Here is a 21,637-nt window from a genome sequence, read left to right on the forward strand (position 1 = left end):
AGCATATCTTTTGCCACCCCTGGCTGGTTCTTAAATTGACACAACTGGCTGATCACTCAGCTGGGGCAAGGTGGTGTAATCACCCCTTGCTTAGATATAGTATACCTATATCTAAACCTATATCTGGACACATATAAACCTGTGAGTCACTCCTAAGGAAGGCCTTATCAATCCTGGAGGCAGAGTGCGTGGTTTAATGTGAGATGGAGCTCTAGCATGAGCTGAGCCTGTCTGCAGCCGTCGGGAACAAATCCCTAAGCTGTTTCAGGATAATGCCATACCATATACTATTAAGTGCATTATAATCATCGCGGTTATATAGCAACTTTGGTTTGGCTTTATCAAAACATGTCGTGTAAGGTGTCATACGATTTGGAATACTATCCCCTCGCCAGTTCTGGCGACGGGGATAGCATTCCACCCCTCTAGAGGGGTAAGACATGTTACTTTACTTAAATGCGGTTAATTTCTAAAAGGCCCTCAGATCCACAAAATGGATGCTTCTGCCACAGACACAAGTCTGACCCCCTGAAGCTGACCGAAACTCAGCCCAAGGGGCCTGGACAAAGGGTTTCCTGTCGCAGGGCGGTGTTACAACCCCCCCGACAGGAGATAGTGGATTGTAGCAGGGAGGTTTGAAAGAAACCAGACACTGCCTGGGGAGCACAAGGCTGCCCCTTGCATAATCCGGCCAAACCGGTTCTGGGGCACTCCAGCCCTCGTGCCAGCGCGGCCTGGATCAAAGGAAGGGGGTGTATCCACACACTTCCTGGGTCCCATCCATAGGAGGGGACCTAGCAGGTAATCCAGCCCCCCAGATTCGAATAAGAGTGGGAGCAGTGCCAATGCACTTCAGATTATCCTGATGAAACATAAGAAACGAAACTCTGGACCCTTCGACATCCTACTCAACGTAGAAGACTGAAGAATCTCCCTTGTGGTCAAGGAGTGACCACCCTGTGCAAACAGGCACCATCCAGTCCTCGACATCTGCTTTGTTGCAGTTCCCGCCGGAACTCGAGCGACAGAGATCGACGAGATCAAGCTTGCCTGCCTTCTAACAGCCCGATCCACAGTCCCTGCAGAGCTGAGACCCGTGGAGGCGACCGGAAGCGTGGGGCACGCCATCTTGGAAAGACCACGAGACGCTGACCGTGCAGCCCACGAGTGACCCTCGAAGCTGTACAACGGGGTTTGAGAAGCCCCAACCCTGAGCCACTCTTGCACCGAAGTTCAGCCCTCCACACTCGACGAGTGCTGCGTGGGGCCCTTCTGCTTCTTTTGGCTCAACGCGTTGGTCCGGTCACTTGCCAGCTGGCTTGTGGCCCCTGTACCGACGAAACTTGAACTTCGACTTGCGATTCTGGTTGCTCCAGATTTGCACCAGCTCCCCTGAAAAGGAGCCCCCACTCTGACCCTCCTGGTTCGAGTGAGAAGCAATCTCCCGGTTTCGCGTGGATTGCTTTTGCCAAGTGTTGTTTGCTCCAATCTTGATGCCGACAGCGCCGACGGCGAGAGCCTGCGTGGGACAGATCGTGACCTGCTCCTGGACTTCGTAGATGCCCCAGAGCCCACGTGACAGCGGAGAGAAGCTCCTCGACAACCACCTGATTGCGCCCGACATTGCCTGGTTCCATCCTGGTTCCACCCTGGTCACTGCTGAGTGACCCAGACTCTGTCCCCTCTGCTTTAAGGTACTTTTCGACTTGAGTCCACCCTTGGACTCCACCGGACACTTCTCTTTCACCCCGCCTGCAGCCCTTTCAGCTCCAAGCACCAAGAGCCTGCGTGACGAAACCAGACTCAACTTCGACCCTGTGCACCCACTTCCGGTGGGTGAGGTAACATTGCAACGCCGGTGTTCCCACACTGGTACACACCTCTAGGGTCTGGGTCCTAAGTTTTGTTCCTCTAGGTTCAGCGGAAGTGTCCTTAAACTCTAACTTTGTAACTTTTACGCACCATTGGTTAACATTGATGCATGAGTGCACTTTCTGCACTGCATCCGAATCCCGCGGGCTTTTCCCGACTTCAGCATTGCTTGTCCCGACTGCTCCCAGCGATTCCCTAGGCCCTAGGCCTAACCACTGATCGAATGGTCCCTCTTATACCATTTTTTTAGTATATGGTTTGAGTGGCCCCTTGGCCTCATCCAAAATTGTGCAACTTTGTATGTTATACTGTGCTTTTGATTTAACGCTTGTGCCCCTTTATTCATAAAGAATACTGGGGATTGTTTTTAGTAATAAATACATATATTTTTATAATATATACTTGTGTGGTGTCCTTTCATTTGATATTACAGGATTGTATGTGGTAAAACAGCTCGCTTAACATGACCTCTTAAGTTAAGCCTTTAAGGCTGCTTAGTCCATGCTACCCCTAGGATAGCTTGTCTAATAAGGTTGACTTACAACCAGACACCATAAGGGTTGTTTGGACTGATACAGGGTGGTTCCAGAATTGGAAACATCATATATCAGGCCAACTTCTCACAGCAACATTTACTAGGAATTTTTTTTCTATATTTTCTTTCCTTCCTGTCACAGCACAGGCTAGAAGGATACTTTAGCTAACTTTAGCTTCTTTCAAGAGAAGATAATCAAACTGTCTTCCTCCTTTGCAGTGTCTACATCTGATCATGCTGATGATCACCTTGGCCCCCCCCACTGTTCTTTTGACTCTTTTAGTGAGCTGACTTCAGACCTTGCGTTAGCCTTACTACGCAATGTCAAGTCCGGCTCCCCCCTGGACCCAGTCCCGGCCAAAGTTATGGGCACGCTTGCCCCAATCCTACTGAATCCTTACCTTTCCATCTGGAATGCCTCCCTGTCAGGCGGCCAATTCCCCTCAGTTTGGAAGCAGGCTAGGCTTGTCCCTTTATTGAAGAAACCTGGTGCCGACCCTTCACTTTTTTGTAATTACCGACCTATTTCACTTTTGCCAAAACCTGCCAAGATTTTGGAGAAAGTGGTACAAAAACAAATGGCACTTTACTTAGAGTCGAACCAGTTGCTACACGATTCTCAGTCCGGCTTTAGGACCGGATATAGCACTGAGACTGCGCTGATTGAGGTCTCTGAAATCATCAGGGAATCAGTGGATAGGGGCGAGGAGGCCATGTTGGTCCTCCTCGACCTATCCGCTGCTTTTGATACTGTCTCCCACAAAATACTTATCACCCGCCTACAACAGCTGGGGATTGGTGGGACAGTGCTTGCCTGGATCACTTCTTTTCTTACCAGTCGCCTCCAAAGGGTCACCATGCACCCTTTTGAATCTGAAGACAAACCCCTCTTGTGCGGAGTTCCCCAGGGCTCCGCCCTAAGCCCTCTATTGTTTAACGCTTATGTGGCCCCCCTAGCCAAGGTAATTGAGTCTTGGGGTGTCAGGGTGGTCTCGTATGCTGATGATACTCAGCTTATCTTTTCCTTTCGAGACCATTCTGACTCCCTTTTCGCTAACTTTAGGAAGTGCCTTGGCAACATCTGCTCCTGGATGTCTACCAATCATCTTGCCCTGAACACCGATAAAACGGAGGTCCTTTTCTTCAGCAAAAAATCCCCCCCCCCATCTATCTTATGGTGGCCTACTATCTTGAACCCTCCCCCTACGCCAGTACAGGCAGCCCGTAATTTGGGCTACATTTTTGATAATGCCCTGTCTGGTAAAGCTCAAGTTAATAAAGTGGTCGGAGCTTGTTTTTCCAAACTACGCATGATAAAGAAAATCCTCCCTTTTCTCCCTCAATCAGCTCGTAAAACTGTGGTCCATGCTCTCATTACCTCCCACTTGGACTACGCCAACAGTCTTTACTCAGGTGCCCTACTGTTCCTGGTTGACCGCCTGCAAATTGTGCAAAATGCAGCCGCTCGGCTCATTGGCAATATTCCTGCCCGCACCTCAGTCAGAGCCTTTCGAGAAAAACTTCATTGGCTTCCAATATTACGACGCATTGAATTCAAGATTTTGACTTTGACATTCCGGGCTATCCATGGTACTGGCCCGTCATATCTGAAAAAGCGTCTTAAAATCTCGGTATCAGCCAAACATCTTAGATCTAACAACCTGCGCCTGTTGATAGTGCCCAGATTTAAGCTCTCTCGGACTGGCGGCAGATCTTTTACCATCACTGCCGCCAAGCTCTGGAACAGCCTCCCTCTTGACCTCAGGTTCTGCGAAGCTGAGCCTGTTTTTCGCCGTAAACTCAAGACTTGGCTGTTCACTAAGCAGTAGGACCTGGCTGGGTGGGTCAGAACCCTATATGAGATCTGTCTCTGTTTTCTTGCCCTGGGGACAATTCAGTAATCTTAGCGCCGGGACACTTCCTTCGGAGGTAGCTGTGCGCTCTACAAGCTTCAAAATAAATAAATAAATAAATAAACTGGTACATTGGCACAATCACAAGAATGTACTGTTCACAGTGGCCTTGACTCCTTCATGGCTTGAAGAAAGCTGGCACAGTCTGCGCATGCTCTCTTCTCTTTAATGCAAGTCACAGCCTTGATGGATTCACAGACAGCCATGTTTTCTTAGGCCCCAAAAATAGAACAATCACAAAAGAATATTAATTTCATGTAAATCAGCCCATTATGTTTTTTCCCAACTCCATACTAATACTCTTGTATTATTTTTCCCTAGCAAAAGCTATTAATTTCAAGCAGCTTTTGTTATTGTTTATGTACAACATGCAAAATGTGCAATGTATAACATAGCATTTTTATGCTTTAATGTAAATTTTAAAAGCGCACACAGTTAATACAGCGCACACAGTTAATACAGTGCACAGAGCAACATGCTTTAATGTTTTAGATAGCTTTTAATGCAAAAAAGCATATTGCCCCATGTATAGCGTTTGGTGCATTTGTTAATTCACACACATTATAAAAAGAGGTGTTTTAAACTAAACTTGTTTATCAAAATATGCAATAAGCCAAAGTCTCTTAAGACAGGGACAGGGGTGTATATTACTAGGAAACATGTGCTGGGAAAAGAGAACACATTCTATGGTTATTCTTCACACTATAAAAAGGCCACTTTTCTCTACACTGCAAAAACACATGTTAATTCAGCACAAGCATTTCAGACTAACTAGGCCTCATTTTCATATTTTGTCATGTACCATGTTTTTTAACTTGCACCGAAATGTGCATGTCAATTTTAAATGCAGTCTGTCTGAAGCACAAAAATAAACAATGCCTGACTCCAGATGGAATCTGCTCCATCATGGGGGCTGTTTTGTCACAGATAAATGAGGAGGGCCTAGATCAACCCGTAGCCTTCATAAGTAGGAGGTTACTTCCACAGGAACAGGGGTGGAGTGTGATTGAGAGTGAGGCATTTGCTGTGGTCTGGGTACTGAAGAAGTTGAGACCATACCTGTTTGGGACTCACTTCCGGGTTCAGACAGTCCACAGGCCTCTCAGATGGTTGATGCAGATGAAGGGTGAGAATCCAAAGCTGTTGAGGTGGTCCCTTTCCCTACCGTAGATGGATTTCACGGTGGAACACCGCCCTAGTACAGAACACGCCAATGCTGATGGTCAGTCCAGATTTTTCTGCCTTAGTGATGAGAACTCCCAGGAGGTAGTGTAGTTCTCCCCACATTTCAGCTGGAGGGAACATGTGTTAGACCTGGCAGCTTGGCGTCGGTCTTCCTTACATTTTTTGCCCTTGCCTCGTGTGTTTTTTCTGGTTATAGATGCTTTGGACACTGTGCCACAGCTGTCCAGTACCACAGTGCAAGTGCTCCCTATGATAAATTGAAGTATGGATTAGTGATTCCATGATTGGTTGCTTTGGTTTACTTGTCAGACCCTAGTACAGTGCACTGAGTGTGCTGGGCTTGTAAACCAGAGGCTGCTGGTGGGCTTGCAGCACTGTTTGTGTGTCTCAGGCCTGCCATTGCAGAGCATGTGTGCAGTCTGGTACTGCCATGCTGACTGGGCACATGCACTCACTTGCCAGTACCTAAACCTTCCCTTTTCTGCATAGCAGTCACCCCTATGGTAGGCCAATGGGCAGGCTGCATTGTAGGTAAAAGGTAGGACAAGCCCTGATGTGTGTGGCATGTCCTAATAGTGAATTACAGCCATTTTCGTTTTTCACTATTGCAAGGCTACCTGTTCCCCATAGGCCAGAATGGGCAGTTTGATTATTACAGCTTATAATCCTAACTGACTCAGGGAACAAGGTAGAAATTCCAGTTTAGTTTGCCTGAACTCAGAATGATAAAATACATCTTTTAGTGAAGTTGGTTTTAACATTCTGTGTTTGAAAATACCACTTTTAGAAAGTAGGTCTTTTCTTGCCTACCCATCCAAGCCTGCCTCTGCTAAGTTGTGTATTCCTTGTCTGGAGTTTGAGTGACAGGGGCTGGGGATTCCAGGAGACAGGGTGAGTCAGCGCAGGGCTGAATAGAGAGATCTGCATGCAGGTGGGAGGGAGGAGTTACACCTGGGACCTGAATGGGGTTGTGCCTTCCCTCCACAACACTGGCTCCACCTCCTGTGGTGTGTCTGATGTCCCTGGCCTGCACTGTGAAAGGAAAGAACGAGTCTTGTCAACAAAGTGCTCCAGGACTGACCAGAACTGGTTTGGACTAGGCAAAGGCCTCTCTGCCTTCAGAGAACAAAGAGAATAGGTGTATAAAAGAGGGGACCCAGACCCCAGAGAATTAGATCACTTTTGGGAAACAAGAAGAAACTTTTGCAGAGGAGAGGAACCAGAGAGACTGAGGAGAGGCTATCCCTATGTGTGAGGGATTGGCCTGCAGTGGTTGCCTGACTGTCAAAGAGAGGAGAAATGACTTTGTGCTACTTTCATTCAACTTCTGAAGTATCTCCAAGGGCTTGAGATACAGCTTGCCTCCTGCTGAAGTCTCAGAGACAACAGACTTCACCCACCAGCTTCCCAAGAGTTCTCTGGAAGTGCCTGCAGTTGTGTTGGCTTTTCTAAGGGACTGCGTGTGGCAAGGAGCTGGAAGTGTGACTCACAGAGAAGAAGCGTGTCGCAGCCGCTGCACAACGCGAAAGCGCCTCGCATCATCGGAGAAGAGGATCGACGTCGCATCAGACGCCGCTGCAAAATCAGAGAAGCGTGTCGGCGCAGCAGCCACTGTCATCGCATCACTGGGAAAGCGCGTCGCCGCTGCAGCTGTCGCATCGTTGCCGAAGCGCCTCGCATCGCCGGAGAAGAGGATTGACGTCCCATCAGACGCCACCTCAGCAACGGAGAAGCGTGCCGCATGGCCTGTCGTGGCTCAGAAAAATCACTGAGTCTCCACATGGCCGTCAGGTGTGCATGTATTGTGTTGCATCAAGAAGAAGATGCCATTTTGTTTCATTGCATGGATCTTCATCGCATCATGGCACTGCTGGTCGCATTGCCATGGAAGCGCAGAAAGACACCGACGCATCACCTCCCCAAGCAAAGAAGAACCAAAGCATCCCCTACGCATCAGTAGGGACCTGGCGCATCACCGTTCTTACGTGTAAGGAAAAGGCGCATCACCTTTCCTGCAACACTTTTGTTGTGTAGTGTTATGCATCCAAAGGTACATTAGACTCAAAGTGTTGCATTTACATCTTAAGAGAACTGAGCTAATTCTACAATTTTTAAGTACAGTATTGTGGATTTTTGTCGTTTGTGGTCTTGTGTTAAGTCTATATAAAAATACTTATTTTTATACTACAACTTGTGTGGTGTCCATCTGTAGTGTTGTCACTGGGTTACTGTATGTGCTCACAAATGCTTTACACGCTGCCTTTGAGATAAGTCTGTCTGCTTGTGCCAAGCTACCAAGGGGGTAAGTAGGGGTAATTTTGAGAGTGTACCCAATTGACCGGCCTGTCCTCGGCAGAAGCGGTCGCTCCCACCACCTCCTCCCGACCTGGCATCTTACCATAGCACTACAACTTAGCTAAGTACTCCTTTCTTCCGACAACCTCTGCTAAATTTACCGCACTGCTGGGCTTTTGTAGCGCTTGCACTGCTGGGTTTTTGTAGCGCTTGGTGATATCGCACTGCTGGGCATTTGTAGCGCTTTGTGTTTTACTGATCACCGAGTACACCTCTCAGCTTTGAAATATTCTGCGCTCTGTTCACTGCCGGGCTTTGTCATTGCTGAGTAAATCTTGCCTCGACTTACTGGCTGCACAATTCGATAGCTCATTGCACATTACCTATAGTACTGCCAAATCTCGTAGTGCTTTACCCTCCCCCATAAGCGCTCCACTATTATTACTGCCTGTGCCTAATCTCGTCCTGCCTTGCAGCATTTGTTTACTGTTGCTGCCATTTTGTTTGTAGTGCCGTCCTCCCACACCGTCACTCCACCGCGACCCCACCTCCCAGTGGCCCCTCCCACGCTCCGCCCCCTCCCCTACCCATTTATGACAAATGTCCCAACGTGCAGCGTCCACGCGCAGCGGTCGCGCCGAAGGTGCGCCAAAGGTAAGCCCGTCTACGCCCGTCCGCGCCTGTGTGGAAAAGTAAATTTTGCCATGTTCTGTGTCCCTACGTGTCCTCCATCTTATGTTATGTGTGCATGATTAAATATGCATATGTATCCCCCATGTTTGATTAAAGACGCAATTACAGTTGTGTCCATCACTAGTATGCCAGTTTCCAGTTCTCGTGAAAGCTACGAGTATCAGGCCTATGTAAAGTTACGTTGCCACGTTTCTCAGTGTGCACGTTATTTCATTGTAAAGTCCCCGTTTCTAGGCCTCAAAAGGGCCCGGACACCAGATTCAGCTCCTGTCTCCTGAGCCTCGCTGAGGAGCGATACAGCCCCCACCTGTATCCTCGACCCTTCACTTACTTCCTGCCTCACAGTGCCCGGCTCAGCCTGGCTCTGCCTACGAGTCTGCCAAGAGTATGTTATGATTCTAGTTATCAGTCCAGCCCCCCTTCTCTGCATTCCTAAGCTACTGAATCGCATCAATAGTTTCCGTCATTCTAGCCTTTACGTCTCCATGTAAGAGAAATACTGCATTTAATGGTCATTTAATATTCTTCATCACGCACTACATGTAGAATAATGCATGCTCCAGTCTTAGAGTCCGTTAGCCTCTCCCCTCCTGACTCTTAGTTTATATCAACATGTTCTCTAAACATCAGATACTAGATACTGTTTAGGTACATGTCGCCCTGACTCTCCAGACTTCAGTCTCTGCTCCTAGCACAGAGTTCATAGCCCCCAGCTTCTCCTAGTAACACGTCATTGTCAGTTTACGCGCACCATTAGGTTAGAGGTCCCGGCTCCTTAGGTAGCCCCCTCCATGTTTCCGCCCCATTTATGACATATTCTGTTACGTTTACATCACATGTCTATGTATACGCCCCTGTTACACCCATTTTCACCCTTATCTTTCGCGACTGCTATTGACCACACCCACTGCTCCGCCTACTGTAATTCATTGTAATGTAACTGTTTTAGTATATATATTTGTGCACTGTTATTAAATGGTGTGCCGATTCTGATTCTGCCCCCGGCAGCGCTGCCATCCTGTTCCCGTGCAGGTTGTCCTGTTCCTGTCCTTTATGCTGTATTAAACCTGCAAACTCCTACTACCTCGAATCTTGACTCTTATTTATTGAGCTATCTGTTATTGCTATGTCCAGTAAAACCTAGATCCGGTATTATTTATTTATATACCACATAATGGCGCCCGAATAGGGACTTGCCCTTTCCCCACGCGCCGGTGAAGCCACGCCGGCCCCCTGACCCTCTGCAGCCATGACGGAACCATACCGTGCACGTGCAGATATTTCTGCTTCAAGTATCCCTCAGGCCCACGGAGGAGACGGAGGTGGCGGTCCAGCATCCAGACGAGGCGGTGGAGGAACGCGGCGAGTCCCGACCAGAGCCCAAGCCGAGAGTCCAAGGTCCGAGGTATCCGGAGGCCCACCGGTAACAGAAGTCCGAAGTTCGTCCGTCCGGCGTCGAAGCAGTCCAGTCCAGTCCGAGGCCTTCCGTTCTTGCTGCCCGGTGAGTACCATTGCTGGGGTAGTATCTAGACAGGGTCAATCTAATTGACTCTGGTCCGTGGGTTGGTGGTACACAGACCCAAAACGAAGTGTCCACTTCGGTGGATGCGGGTCCTGACGTGTCTCTTTATGAGACCGGTAAGTTTCGTACTGTTTCAGCAGTGCATCTAGTTTCTGTTCTAGTCAGTTCTGTTCTCGAGAAAATTCATGTATTCTGTTTTCAGTATTCCAGGTAGTATTCTGTTCGAACTGTTATTTTAAATATTCTTCATGTATTTTAATGTCGTGGTATGAATGTGAAGTAATTATCGTGTTCATTGTGTATTGTATTGTGTCTAGATTACAGTTCAGTCATGCCCTTATTCTCGAAATTACGTCAGTTAAAAACTAGAAAAGGTCTGCTAGAAGCAGCAGTTCCTGTCCCGCCTAGGGACAGTCCAGGTCATTTTATGTATCAGAAGCATGGCATAAGTGCCATATTATATCTAGATTTATGGGTAGAGTATACCAAAGAGTTAGAGGAAAAGTATAGATGGCCCGTATCAGGTACGTGGGATGCCGAGTGCATCATGAGAGTAGAAGAAGCATTATGGAAAAAGAAAGCCAGACAGTCACAGAAAGATGCCATCGAGTTATGGCGCAAAGAATCTCATAAAAGAACCGAAAAAGAAATCAGAAAGTCAGAACTAAGTAGAGAATCCTTAGAACGAGCCCAAGAAAGGGAACTAATCGAGATAGGTGAACGAGTTAAAACAGAACAGTCAGACAGACAGAGGAATGCCCTCATCAAGGGTATGTATCCTCTTCTTGCCGAGGGCTTGCCAAAAGCAACCCCGGAGGCATCCAGTAATTTTCCGCCACCACTAGTTCCGACTAAGCTACGTCACAAACCGACCGCAGCTGATATTTTCATCTCGTCCTATTTGGACGACACAGTCCCGGAATATGCAAATCCTGTTCCGCCAGTCCCTGTAAATCAGGCAATTCCTGCTCCCCCAGACACCGGGGCACCTCTTGCAGTACCTGCTACGGTACCCCCGGTCCAGCCTACATTACAATTTCCCGCCGCGCTGGTACGAAGAGTATCAGTCGACGATTCCAGTTTAGGGGCCGCAGGAGGAGGTCCTCCTGGTACCCCGCCACCGCACCAACGTAGAACGTTGGCCGAGTTACATGAATGTGCGTTACAGCGTACGCCCAAATTTAAGTCCGTTGCAGAAATCCGACGAGCTCTCACTGAATGCCGCTATGATCCAGTTGCAGGTGATGATAGTACAGTAATATATTCCATCCGTGTAAGACGGGTGACCGGGTATTTAGACACCCTACCAGATATGAAAGGCGATCTAGACAGAATATATCGTTTCATCCGTACAGGGGATGATCCAGAAAGTATTGGCGAAGCCATGTCTCAAAGGAAAGCTGAGATCCAGCTCATGATATTAAAGTTTCTGATTAATTGTCTAATAAGAGAACAAGATTACCCGACTAAAGATCCGGCCGAAATGAAAATCCTGACAAGGTGGAGTGATAATATAGCCGAGGTTAAACACAAGACTATCAGTAGTATAGAGAGTATGTACAAGAAAATTCGTAAGGAAATACTAAAGTTACACGAACAACGTAAAGCAGCACAAGTAAGCGAGAAAGAAAATGACTCTACTGAAGAGGTAGAGGACGAGAATCCCACTAGAATAGCGTATGTAGGAAAATCTAGATTTCCAGATCGCCATTTGCGCCTAGAACACAAGTCAGTTTTACATCATCCAGCACCAGAACAAGGTTCTCTGGAACAAGTATTTCAAGCTACCGATCACATTCTGAAATCACGAATCGGTTACAGTGAGTTAAGTACTATGCATGAACAAGAACTAGCCCGATCAGCAGTCCGATGGATTACTGATTCTACCACTTTTCCAGACGAAATAGTGGCACAAATGTTCCTGAAATTGCCCCCAGCCGAGCAGCGACTGGTGGGTATGTATATGATCCAGCACCTCATTACATTGTATGAGGGTCAACATTCTGATCCAGGTCCGTTACACGATGTCCTGAACGAGTTACTCCAGTATAGATGGAAAGGTTTAGGTACCGATTTAATTAGTGTCATTCTAGAACAGCGCCACAAATATAGTATGTTTTTGAACCCGCATTTTGTTCATGTCTCACCTCCAGAAAGTAAACCGTTTTACATAGACAGACAGAATCCGTTACGAGAAGTACACCCAGTTAGGACAACAGATGGTGAAATGCAACGAGTGTTTGTTTACACTCCGATTACAAAGATGGAACTCTTAGAGATGAAAAAGTTAATTCCCTGTCATGATAAAGATCCAGCAGGGTTCCACCGAGAATTAAAGGACATGCTCCGTATGGGAGAATACACGTATCCAGATATAATTAAAATGTTAAAAGTCCTGTTGCCCGCAGGGGTATATGAAAAACTCAAGGAAAAAGATTGGGAGGTGGGAGAGAAAAAGATCGATTGGGCAGTTCTCGAAGCTGAAGATAAGGCACGAGTACCAGGTACCGGTCTAGGAGAAAAAATGTAAAGAATTACCAGAACTGTTAATACAAGTTTTGCCAAGATTATTAGCCACGAAAAAGGAAGACTGGGATGCAATCTCAGCCTGTAAACAGAAACAAGACGAAGACACTAGTGATTTTTATTCTAGATTCGAGAAATGTTTTAATATAAACAGTGGCCTCAAGACAAGTAGCGAGTCATACCCTCATCTTTTTGTTACTAAATTAGTCGAGAATTCAAGTCCACAAGTTAAGAATCGAGTTTTGAAAGTCGAAAGTACCTGGCAAGCTAATACCCCGTCCCAGATGTTACAGATGCTTCAATACCACCAGAATAGAATCAGAGAAGAGCAAGATCATGAAAGAAAACGTATGAAAGACACGAAAATGAAAGTACTAGTTGCACAATCTATTCCTCAAGACAGTCAGAAGAGGGGTCCGAATCAAGCCAGTCATCCTACAGCTCCCGTTAAAGGGACATGCAATTATTGTAAACAGCCAGGTCATTTCATAAACGAGTGTGCAGTTCTGAAACACAATATAGCTACCGGTAAGACTAAAGAAAGACCACGTCCGCCTAGACAAGAACAAGTTTCACAGACTTCTCAGCCACAGAATGCACAACAGACAGTTCCAGTACCGCAGCCTATTGCTGCAACACAGCATGTTACACAGCAGATGTACCAGTATGCGCAGTCTGAGTATCCAGAGTATCAGCCATATTCATGAAACAGCCTAGAGAGGGAGGTAGGCTTGCCTCTCATCGAGATACCTGTAGATCAAGAGGGTCCCTATGTTCATAGTCAAGTATTAGGGAAAGACAGAAAGTTTTTGATTGATACAGGGGCAAGTAGGACCACCATCAGTCACGCCGAAGTTCCAGGGGCTCCGCTCTCAGGCTCAAGAAATGTTTCCCTTGGATTTTCAGGAAAGCCTATTGTAAATGAGATATCTCAGCCAGTTACTCTAGAAGTAGGTCCATTGTCCCGCACTACTGATCTGTTACTTACGAAGTCATGTCCAGAAAATCTGTTAGGCATTAAGACACTGAAAGAATTAGGTGCAGTCATATGCTGCTCCCCCGAGGGAATACGATTGTTCCTACGTGACTTCAAGGGTCACTATGTATTACGAGATTTTGATCCGAGATTGTCTAATGTTCCGCAGCATCTATGGGCACAAGGTCCAACTGATGTTGGTTATATGCAAATCACACCCCATCGTGTGACTCTCAAGCCAGGTGTAGTGTTACCACGAATCAGGCAGTACAGATTGCCACCTGAGGCTGTAGCAGCCTTATCCAAAATTACTGACGAGCTCATCGCTCAAGGAGTAGTTGTAGAAACTGACTCCAATGTATGTAATTCTCCGATCATTCCAGTCATGAAACGTACTGATCCAAATGCACCCCCAGTATATCGATTAGTGATTGATCTCCGAGAGCTTAATAAATGTATTATTCCCCAGTACCCAGTTGTCCCAGATATCTCTTCCCTATTGACAGCCATTGATTCTGAAGCCTCATTTTTTACAGTCATAGACCTCAAGAACGCGTTCTTCAGTGTCCCCATTCATCCAGACAGCCAGTTTCTTTTCGGATTTTGTTTAAATGGAAGGAGCTATATGTTCACACGCGCTCCTCAAGGTTTCACAGAAAGTCCAAGTATTTACAGTCAAGCACTTAAGAGACAACTAGACAATATTCACATGCCAACTGACACTGCCCTGCTCCAGTATGTCGATGATCTACTGATCACAGCCCGTTCTGAACGTGCTTGCGAGCGAGCATCCCTTACAGTCTTGTATTTCCTTGCCGAGATGGGGCACAAGGTGTCCCCTTCTAAGCTTCAATTCTGTGTCCAGCAAGTGATCTACTTAGGCCACTTACTGTCCAAGAGGGGTAGGCAATTGACACCTGACCGTATCCAGTTAATAGCGAGTCTTCCTCAGCCCAAGACCCAGAAGGAGGTACGTGCTTTTATTGGCCTCACTTCTTACTGCAGACAATGGATTCCTCAGTATGCATTTCTAGCTAAACCACTGATACAGTTAACGACACAGGAGGCAGCCGTATCGACTGTCCTCCCTTGGACATCTGAACATACATTTAGTTTTAATGAGTTAAAGAAAGCTCTATGCCAAGCTCCAGTTCTAGCAACACCGAACTACAGTAAGCCTTTTACACTTTTTGTCACTGAACGCGAAGGTACAGCATTATCTGTTCTCACACAAGATCAAGCAGGACAATACAAGCCCTGTGCTTATTTTTCGAGCACACTAGATCCTGTAGCCCAGGCTCTGCCTGCGTGCCTCAAGTCAGTTGCAGCCACAGCACTAGCTATCAGACAAAGTGATTCCATAGTATTAGGACATTCCTTGACAGTACAAGTCCCACACTCCGTGGAAGTTCTTTTAAACCGAACACAGACTCAGCACTTGACAATTGCACGTTTAACAGGTTATGAATTGACACTGTTCCAGCCACACATAGAAATCAGACGCTGCAACGTTCTAAATCCTGCCACACTGTTACCGTCAGTAAATTCAAATCCTGCCACACACGACTGTGTGGAAGTAGTTAATATTATGACTAAGCCAAGACAAGATCTGACAGATATTCCATTACCAGATCCAGACCTGACACTTTATGTGGATGGTTCATGTATGAGAACAAGTACAGGAGAACTAGTAGCCGCGTATGCAGTGACTACTGACACTGAAGTTATTGAAACACATCGTATTGACACCCTGTCTGCTCAAGCAGCAGAGCTAGTTGCTCTGACACAAGCCTGCATACACGCCAAGAACCTGAAAGTTAATGTTTACACAGATTCACGTTACGCATTTGGAGTCGTACACGACTTCGGAGTGCTCTGGCAGGAGAGAGGTTTCATGACTTCTCATGGAACCAAGATTCAGCATGGTCTCCTTATTCAAGCTCTGTTAGATGCCATACACTTACCGACATCCATTGCTATCATGAAATGCAAAGCACATACGAAAGTTACTGACACTATTTCTCAAGGTAATGATCTAGCAGATCGCACAGCCAAGCTTACAGCACAGACACCAGACGTTCCAGTAAATAAGACACCGACATACACTCCAGATCCGACTGCCTGTATGACAGTTAAGGACCCTACTCAAGATGTCATAGATATCCAGTTACATGCTACTCCCGATGAAATCAAGAAATGGTCCGAACAAGGAGGGGTCCAGACAGATCAGGGATGGGTAACGAAGGGTAAAGCCACATGGTTTCTCCCCGACTCCATGGTTCAAGTCATTATCAATACCGCACATAGTCCAGCACATTTAGGAGAAAAAGCTATGTTAGACAGTATCCAGAACATTTGGTTCAACAAGCATTTACGAGCTGCAGCCAAGCAGAAGGTCCGTACTTGTATGATATGTTGCCAGTTTAATCCAGGTAAAAGAGTCCCGGTGGAACAAGGTGGATTCCAGCCCCCTGACCACCCTTTTGAAGTCCTCCAGATGGATTATATTCAGATGGAGCGATGTCGAGGTTTCAAGTATGTCCTTGTAGTGGTATGCGCTTTGTCCAGGTGGACAGAGGCATATCCAGTCCCAGATTACACAGCCGCGACCACTGCCAAGCAGTTGGTTCGTGAATTCTTCCCCCGCTACGGACTCCCTAGAGTCGTATATTCTGACAACGGCCAGCCATTCTCATCCGAGTTGATGAAACATGTTTCCCTTTTGTTAGGGTACCAGTGGAAGTTCCATTGTGTACGCCATCCAGAAGCAGCCTGTCTCGTAGAGAGACATAATCAGACCCTGAAAATCCGAATCGCAAAAGTATGTAAAGAGAAAGGTGTGGACTGGCTAGTAGCTCTGCCAGTTGCCCTATTTTATATGCGCATGGTCGCACATTCCAGATCAGGTCTGTCCCCTTATGAGGTCGTATTCGGCCGCCCCCCTAATATGTGGGGTACACCTAGACCTCGAAGTATTACCGATGTTTCAAGTAATATGCTGACAGATTACCTAGCTTCCTTGATGTCTGCCCTCAACTCTTGTCGTTCACAGGTTGCTGCCGCATTTCCAGACAATACCGAGGTGGCACCGCATGAAATCGTTCCCGGATCCATGGTTTTGGTCAGGAACTTTGATCGTTCAAGTCCGCTGGAGCCTCGCTGGAAGGAACCCCGACAGGTCCTCCTGGCCACCCGTACTGCCGTCAAGCTGGAAGGCAGGAAGGGCTGGGTCCATTTGTCACATGTGAAAAGATTTTTTGGATTGGAACCTGTTTCAAAGAACATTTCCGAGGATCTTAAAGACTGCCAAAGTACTATTCTTAAGGACTGTCCCGCAAAAGACATTGCTACGAACCCTTCCCTGTTAGAGAAAACTCCGCAACAGGAGTATAAGCTTAAACTAAGGTCTAGTAAAATAAGTCAGCCAGTTTGATTGTCTAAGTCCTCCCCTAGGTGAAACGGTTAGACCGGTTTCTGACATGTATATAATAGACCCCCACAGAGAGAGAGTTAGTGAGAACTCTAGAAGTTGCACTATTATTTTATGTTTTCTGCTATATTTCAGCATTATAATTTCCTGCACCAGTTATGCATTTTATTTGTATTTTTCAGTTTCTCATGTAAATAAGTCTGCTAATGTTACAGTAGAGCACACGTTTAGTGATCTGCCTCCTCATGAACTTTCTTATCGTCTTGCTATGCGTAATAACTCTTTTATCCGCATGTTACATTATTCACACCAGACCAACAATGCCACAAATTGTTGGGTGTGTGGTCGACTCCCCCCATTCCAGACACCGAAGGGAGTTCTGCCACTCTTTCCTTATCCATTTTCACATAATGGTTCGTGTGGAGCATGGTCCACGTTAACGTCATCCTCAACAGATATGTCTTTTCTGAACAGTACATGTTTCCCAGACAAGCAAGGTCTTCCCCACAGAACAGGGTTAGATCTAGAGAATGAAGTTTATAATCTAGGTAATTATTCTTCGAATTTCATGGTCCTGAATGTTCAGTCTGATTCTATTCCAGACTTACCTGCTATTTCAGTACTACCAGTCAAAGGTGAATTATGTGTCCGAAATAATGGTTCCGTACATGTAGGCCATAGTGATTGTACTACTATTGTCAAGTATAGTGACAGTAGGAAATCTATTTTCAAAGCTTCACGTCATTCTTATTTTGTTTGTGGTCAGACCGCATATGTTCGTCTGCCCCTCGATTGGGAGGGAACATGTTACATTGCCTTCCTACTGCCACCAGTTTTCCTAGCCCCACCTGACTATCATAGGAATTCCCACCTAGTACATACTAGACACAAGAGAAATCTCCCGATTGTCGATTATACTGAAACTGCTCTAGAACAATACATAGATATCAATAAGGGTGTCTTCCCCTACTTAGGTACTGTTGTAAATAGTAAACTGATACGTAGATTAACCAGAACACTTGAAGCAGTAGTGATTGAGACTACTTCTGCTCTAGGTAACTTAACCGAAGAACAATCCTTTATGAGAATTGTCGTGCTCCAGAATCGTCTCGTCCTTGACGTCATACTGGCCGATAGGGGCGGGGCCTGTAGAGTCATCGGATCTAGTTGCTGCATTTTCATTCCTAATAACGCGCCGTCTGTTTATTCAGCTATTACCAGACTCCATAAAATTGCCCATATGTTACACCAAGATCCAGGCACCTGGACATGGTCCGGTTGGTTCTGGAATATAATTTCCGCCTGGGGATGGAAAGTATTGTCATTTCTGGGTATTGCAGTAGCGATCATATTCAGTTGCTGCCTCTGTTTACAATGTGGCCCTGCGATTTGCGGCATTTGTGCTACATCATGTGTTCCTAGTCCCAAGTCCCGTCCTAAATCCAGTTCCAAGAAAACTCGAGACGAGCAAATGATACTGTATGAAATGATAGATGGTATCATGAATATTGATGTTTCCTGATGGAAACGTAGTGACAAGGAGGGAATGTGGAAAAGTAAATTTTGCCATGTTCTGTGTCCCTACGTGTCCTCCATCTTATGTTATGTGTGCATGATTAAATATGCATATGTATCCCCCATGTTTGATTAAAGACGCAATTACAGTTGTGTCCATCACTAGTATGCCAGTTTCCAGTTCTCGTGAAAGCTACGAGTATCAGGCCTATGTAAAGTTACGTTGCCACGTTTCTCAGTGTGCACGTTATTTCATTGTAAAGTCCCCGTTTCTAGGCCTCAAAAGGGCCCGGACACCAGATTCAGCTCCTGTCTCCTGAGCCTCGCTGAGGAGCGATACAGCCCCTACCTGTATCCTCGACCCTTCACTTACTTCCTGCCTCACAGTGCCCGGCTCAGCCTGGCTCTGCCTACGAGTCTGCCAAGAGTATGTTATGATTCTAGTTATCAGTCCAGCCCCCCTTCTCTGCATTCCTAAGCTACTGAATCGCATCAATAGTTTCCGTCATTCTAGCCTTTACGTCTCCATGTAAGAGAAATACTGCATTTAATGGTCATTTAATATTCTTCATCACGCACTACATGTAGAATAATGCATGCTCCAGTCTTAGAGTCCGTTAGCCTCTCCCCTCCTGACTCTTAGTTTATATCAACATGTTCTCTAAACATCAGATACTAGATACTGTTTAGGTACATGTCGCCCTGACTCTCCAGACTTCAGTCTCTGCTCCTAGCACAGAGTTCATAGCCCCCAGCTTCTCCTAGTAACACGTCATTGTCAGTTTACGCGCACCATTAGGTTAGAGGTCCCGGCTCCTTAGGTAGCCCCCTCCATGTTTCTGCCCCATTTATGACATATTCTGTTACGTTTACATCACATGTCTATGTATACGCCCCTGTTACACCCATTTTCACCCTTATCTTTCGCGACTGCTATTGACCACACCCACTGCTCCGCCTACTGTAATTCATTGTAATGTAACTGTTTTAGTATATATATTTGTGCACTGTTATTAAATGGTGTGCCGATTCTGATCCTGCCCCCGGCAGCGCTGCCATCCTGTTCCCGTGCAGGTTGTCCTGTTCCTGTCCTTTATGCTGTATTAAACCTGCAAACTCCTACTACCTCGAATCTTGACTCTTATTTATTGAGCTATCTGTTATTGCTATGTCCAGTAAAACCTAGATCCGGTATTATTTATTTATATACCACACCTGGACCGCGCCCAGCGCCAGACCCCCTGGCCCCCGCTTCACCCACCCCACCCGCATTACATACGACGCCTCCACCATCTTAGCACTAAAACCCGGTCGACTCCCCAACTGCGCCCAAGCCGCACCTGGACACACCCATGGACCCTTCACTTGCAACTCCTGCAAGTATGACGGCACCAAGACCAACTCCTCATCCACAAACACCAAACAGAGATCTGACACCAACCACCTAAAATGCATCCTGCTCAACACCCGCTCGGTCCACAGACACGCCATCGACCTTTGGAATCTACTAGACACCATTTCTCCGGACGTCGCCTTCCTAACACAAACCTGGATGAACGCCTCATCAGCTCCAGACATCACCATAGCCATCCCGGAAGGCTACAAGATCATCCGAAAAGACCGCACCAACCAAACAGGAGGAGGCATCGGTATCGTCCATAAGAACTCCATCCGCATCTCAACCAGTTCAGACGTCAACCTCGCTAGCACCGAACACCTTCACTTCCAGATCCACACCAACCCCAAGACCACACTCCGAGGCACCCTCCTCTACAGGCCACCAGGACCCCGTGCACAATTCAGTGAAGACATCACTTACTTTATCACCCCACACGCCCTCCCCTCCGAGGACTACATTCTATTGGGAGACCTCCATTTTCACCTTGAAAAGAGCAACGACAGCAACACCACCACCCTCCTGGACAATCTCGCCAACCTCGGACTCAAACAACTTGTTAATACCCCCACACACTACGCAGGACACACACTCGACCCTATCTTCACCTCCAGCAAACATATCTCCTTCAGTCACACCACAGTTCTCAATTGGACGGACCACAGCTGCGTTCACTTTGTCTACAAAAAGACCACAACCCACAACCATCCTCAACCCACTCTGCGTAGAAACTGGAACAAAATCACCATTGATCAGATTTCCTCATCGCTTCTTCAAAACCCCCCTGCCCACTCATCGAACCCCAACCAAGCAGCCATTAACCTCACTCAATGGCTAACCAACAGCGCCGACAACCTAGCACCGTTGAAAAAACGTCAAATCAAACTAGGCAACAAAAACGCCCCCTGGTTCAACGATGATCTTAAGAAATCCAAGAAACTCTGCCTCTCCCTTGAGAAGGCCTGGAAAAAAGACCCAAACACCAGCACCAGGGACGCCTTCAAAAACGCCACCCGCATACACCACCAACTGATCCGGACTGCCAAGAAAGCCGCATTCAAAGACCGACTAGACAACAACGCCCACAACAGCAAGGAATTATTCAACATCGTCAAAGAGTTTACCAACCCCACTGCCAACTCCAACGACATCACTCCCTCTCAAACCCTTTGCGACTCCTTAGCTTCGTTCTTCCACGACAAAATAGCAGACATCCACAACAGCTTCGACAACCAACCCGGAGACCAAGCCACCCAACCTTCTACCACACCTTCAGCCCCCCTGAACATCCTTAATAACTGGAACCCAATCTCCACTGAGGACACCATCCGCCTGATGAACTCCATCCACTCAGGATCCCCCACAGACCCATGCCCTCACCACATCTTCAACAAAGCAGACTCCATCATAGCACCACACCTCCGAGACGTCATCAACTGCTCCCTCAACTTCGCCACCTTCCCGGAAAGCTGGAAACACGCCGAACTCAGCGCCCTTCTGAAAAAACCCACAGCTGACCCCACCAAACTCAAAAACTACCGCCCCATCTCGCTCCTTCCATTCCCGGCCAAAGTCATTGAGAAAGCTGTCAACAACCAGCTCGCCGCCTTCCTCGAAACCAACAAATCCCTCGACTCCTCACAGTCCGGCTTCCGAGCCAAACACAGCACTGAAACCGCACTCATCGCAGCAACAGACGACATTCGAATTCTACTGGACAAGGGAGACACAGTCGCCCTCATCCTCCTCGACCCATCCCGACGGACCACGCACGGAACC

The 21,637-nt window shown here is 47.0% G+C and overlaps 1 protein-coding gene across 5 annotated transcripts in view; it reads right to left on the minus strand.

Annotated features, from left to right (window-relative positions):
* Positions 1 to 21,637, minus strand: part of TXNL4B (thioredoxin like 4B) — a 176,331-nt gene that overhangs the window by 148,854 nt on the left and 5,840 nt on the right. The gene's annotated exons all lie outside the window — the stretch shown is intronic.

Source organism: Lissotriton helveticus, chromosome 8 (assembly GCF_964261635.1).
Source record: "Lissotriton helveticus chromosome 8, aLisHel1.1, whole genome shotgun sequence".
Classification (NCBI taxonomy): Eukaryota; Metazoa; Chordata; class Amphibia; order Caudata; family Salamandridae; genus Lissotriton; species Lissotriton helveticus.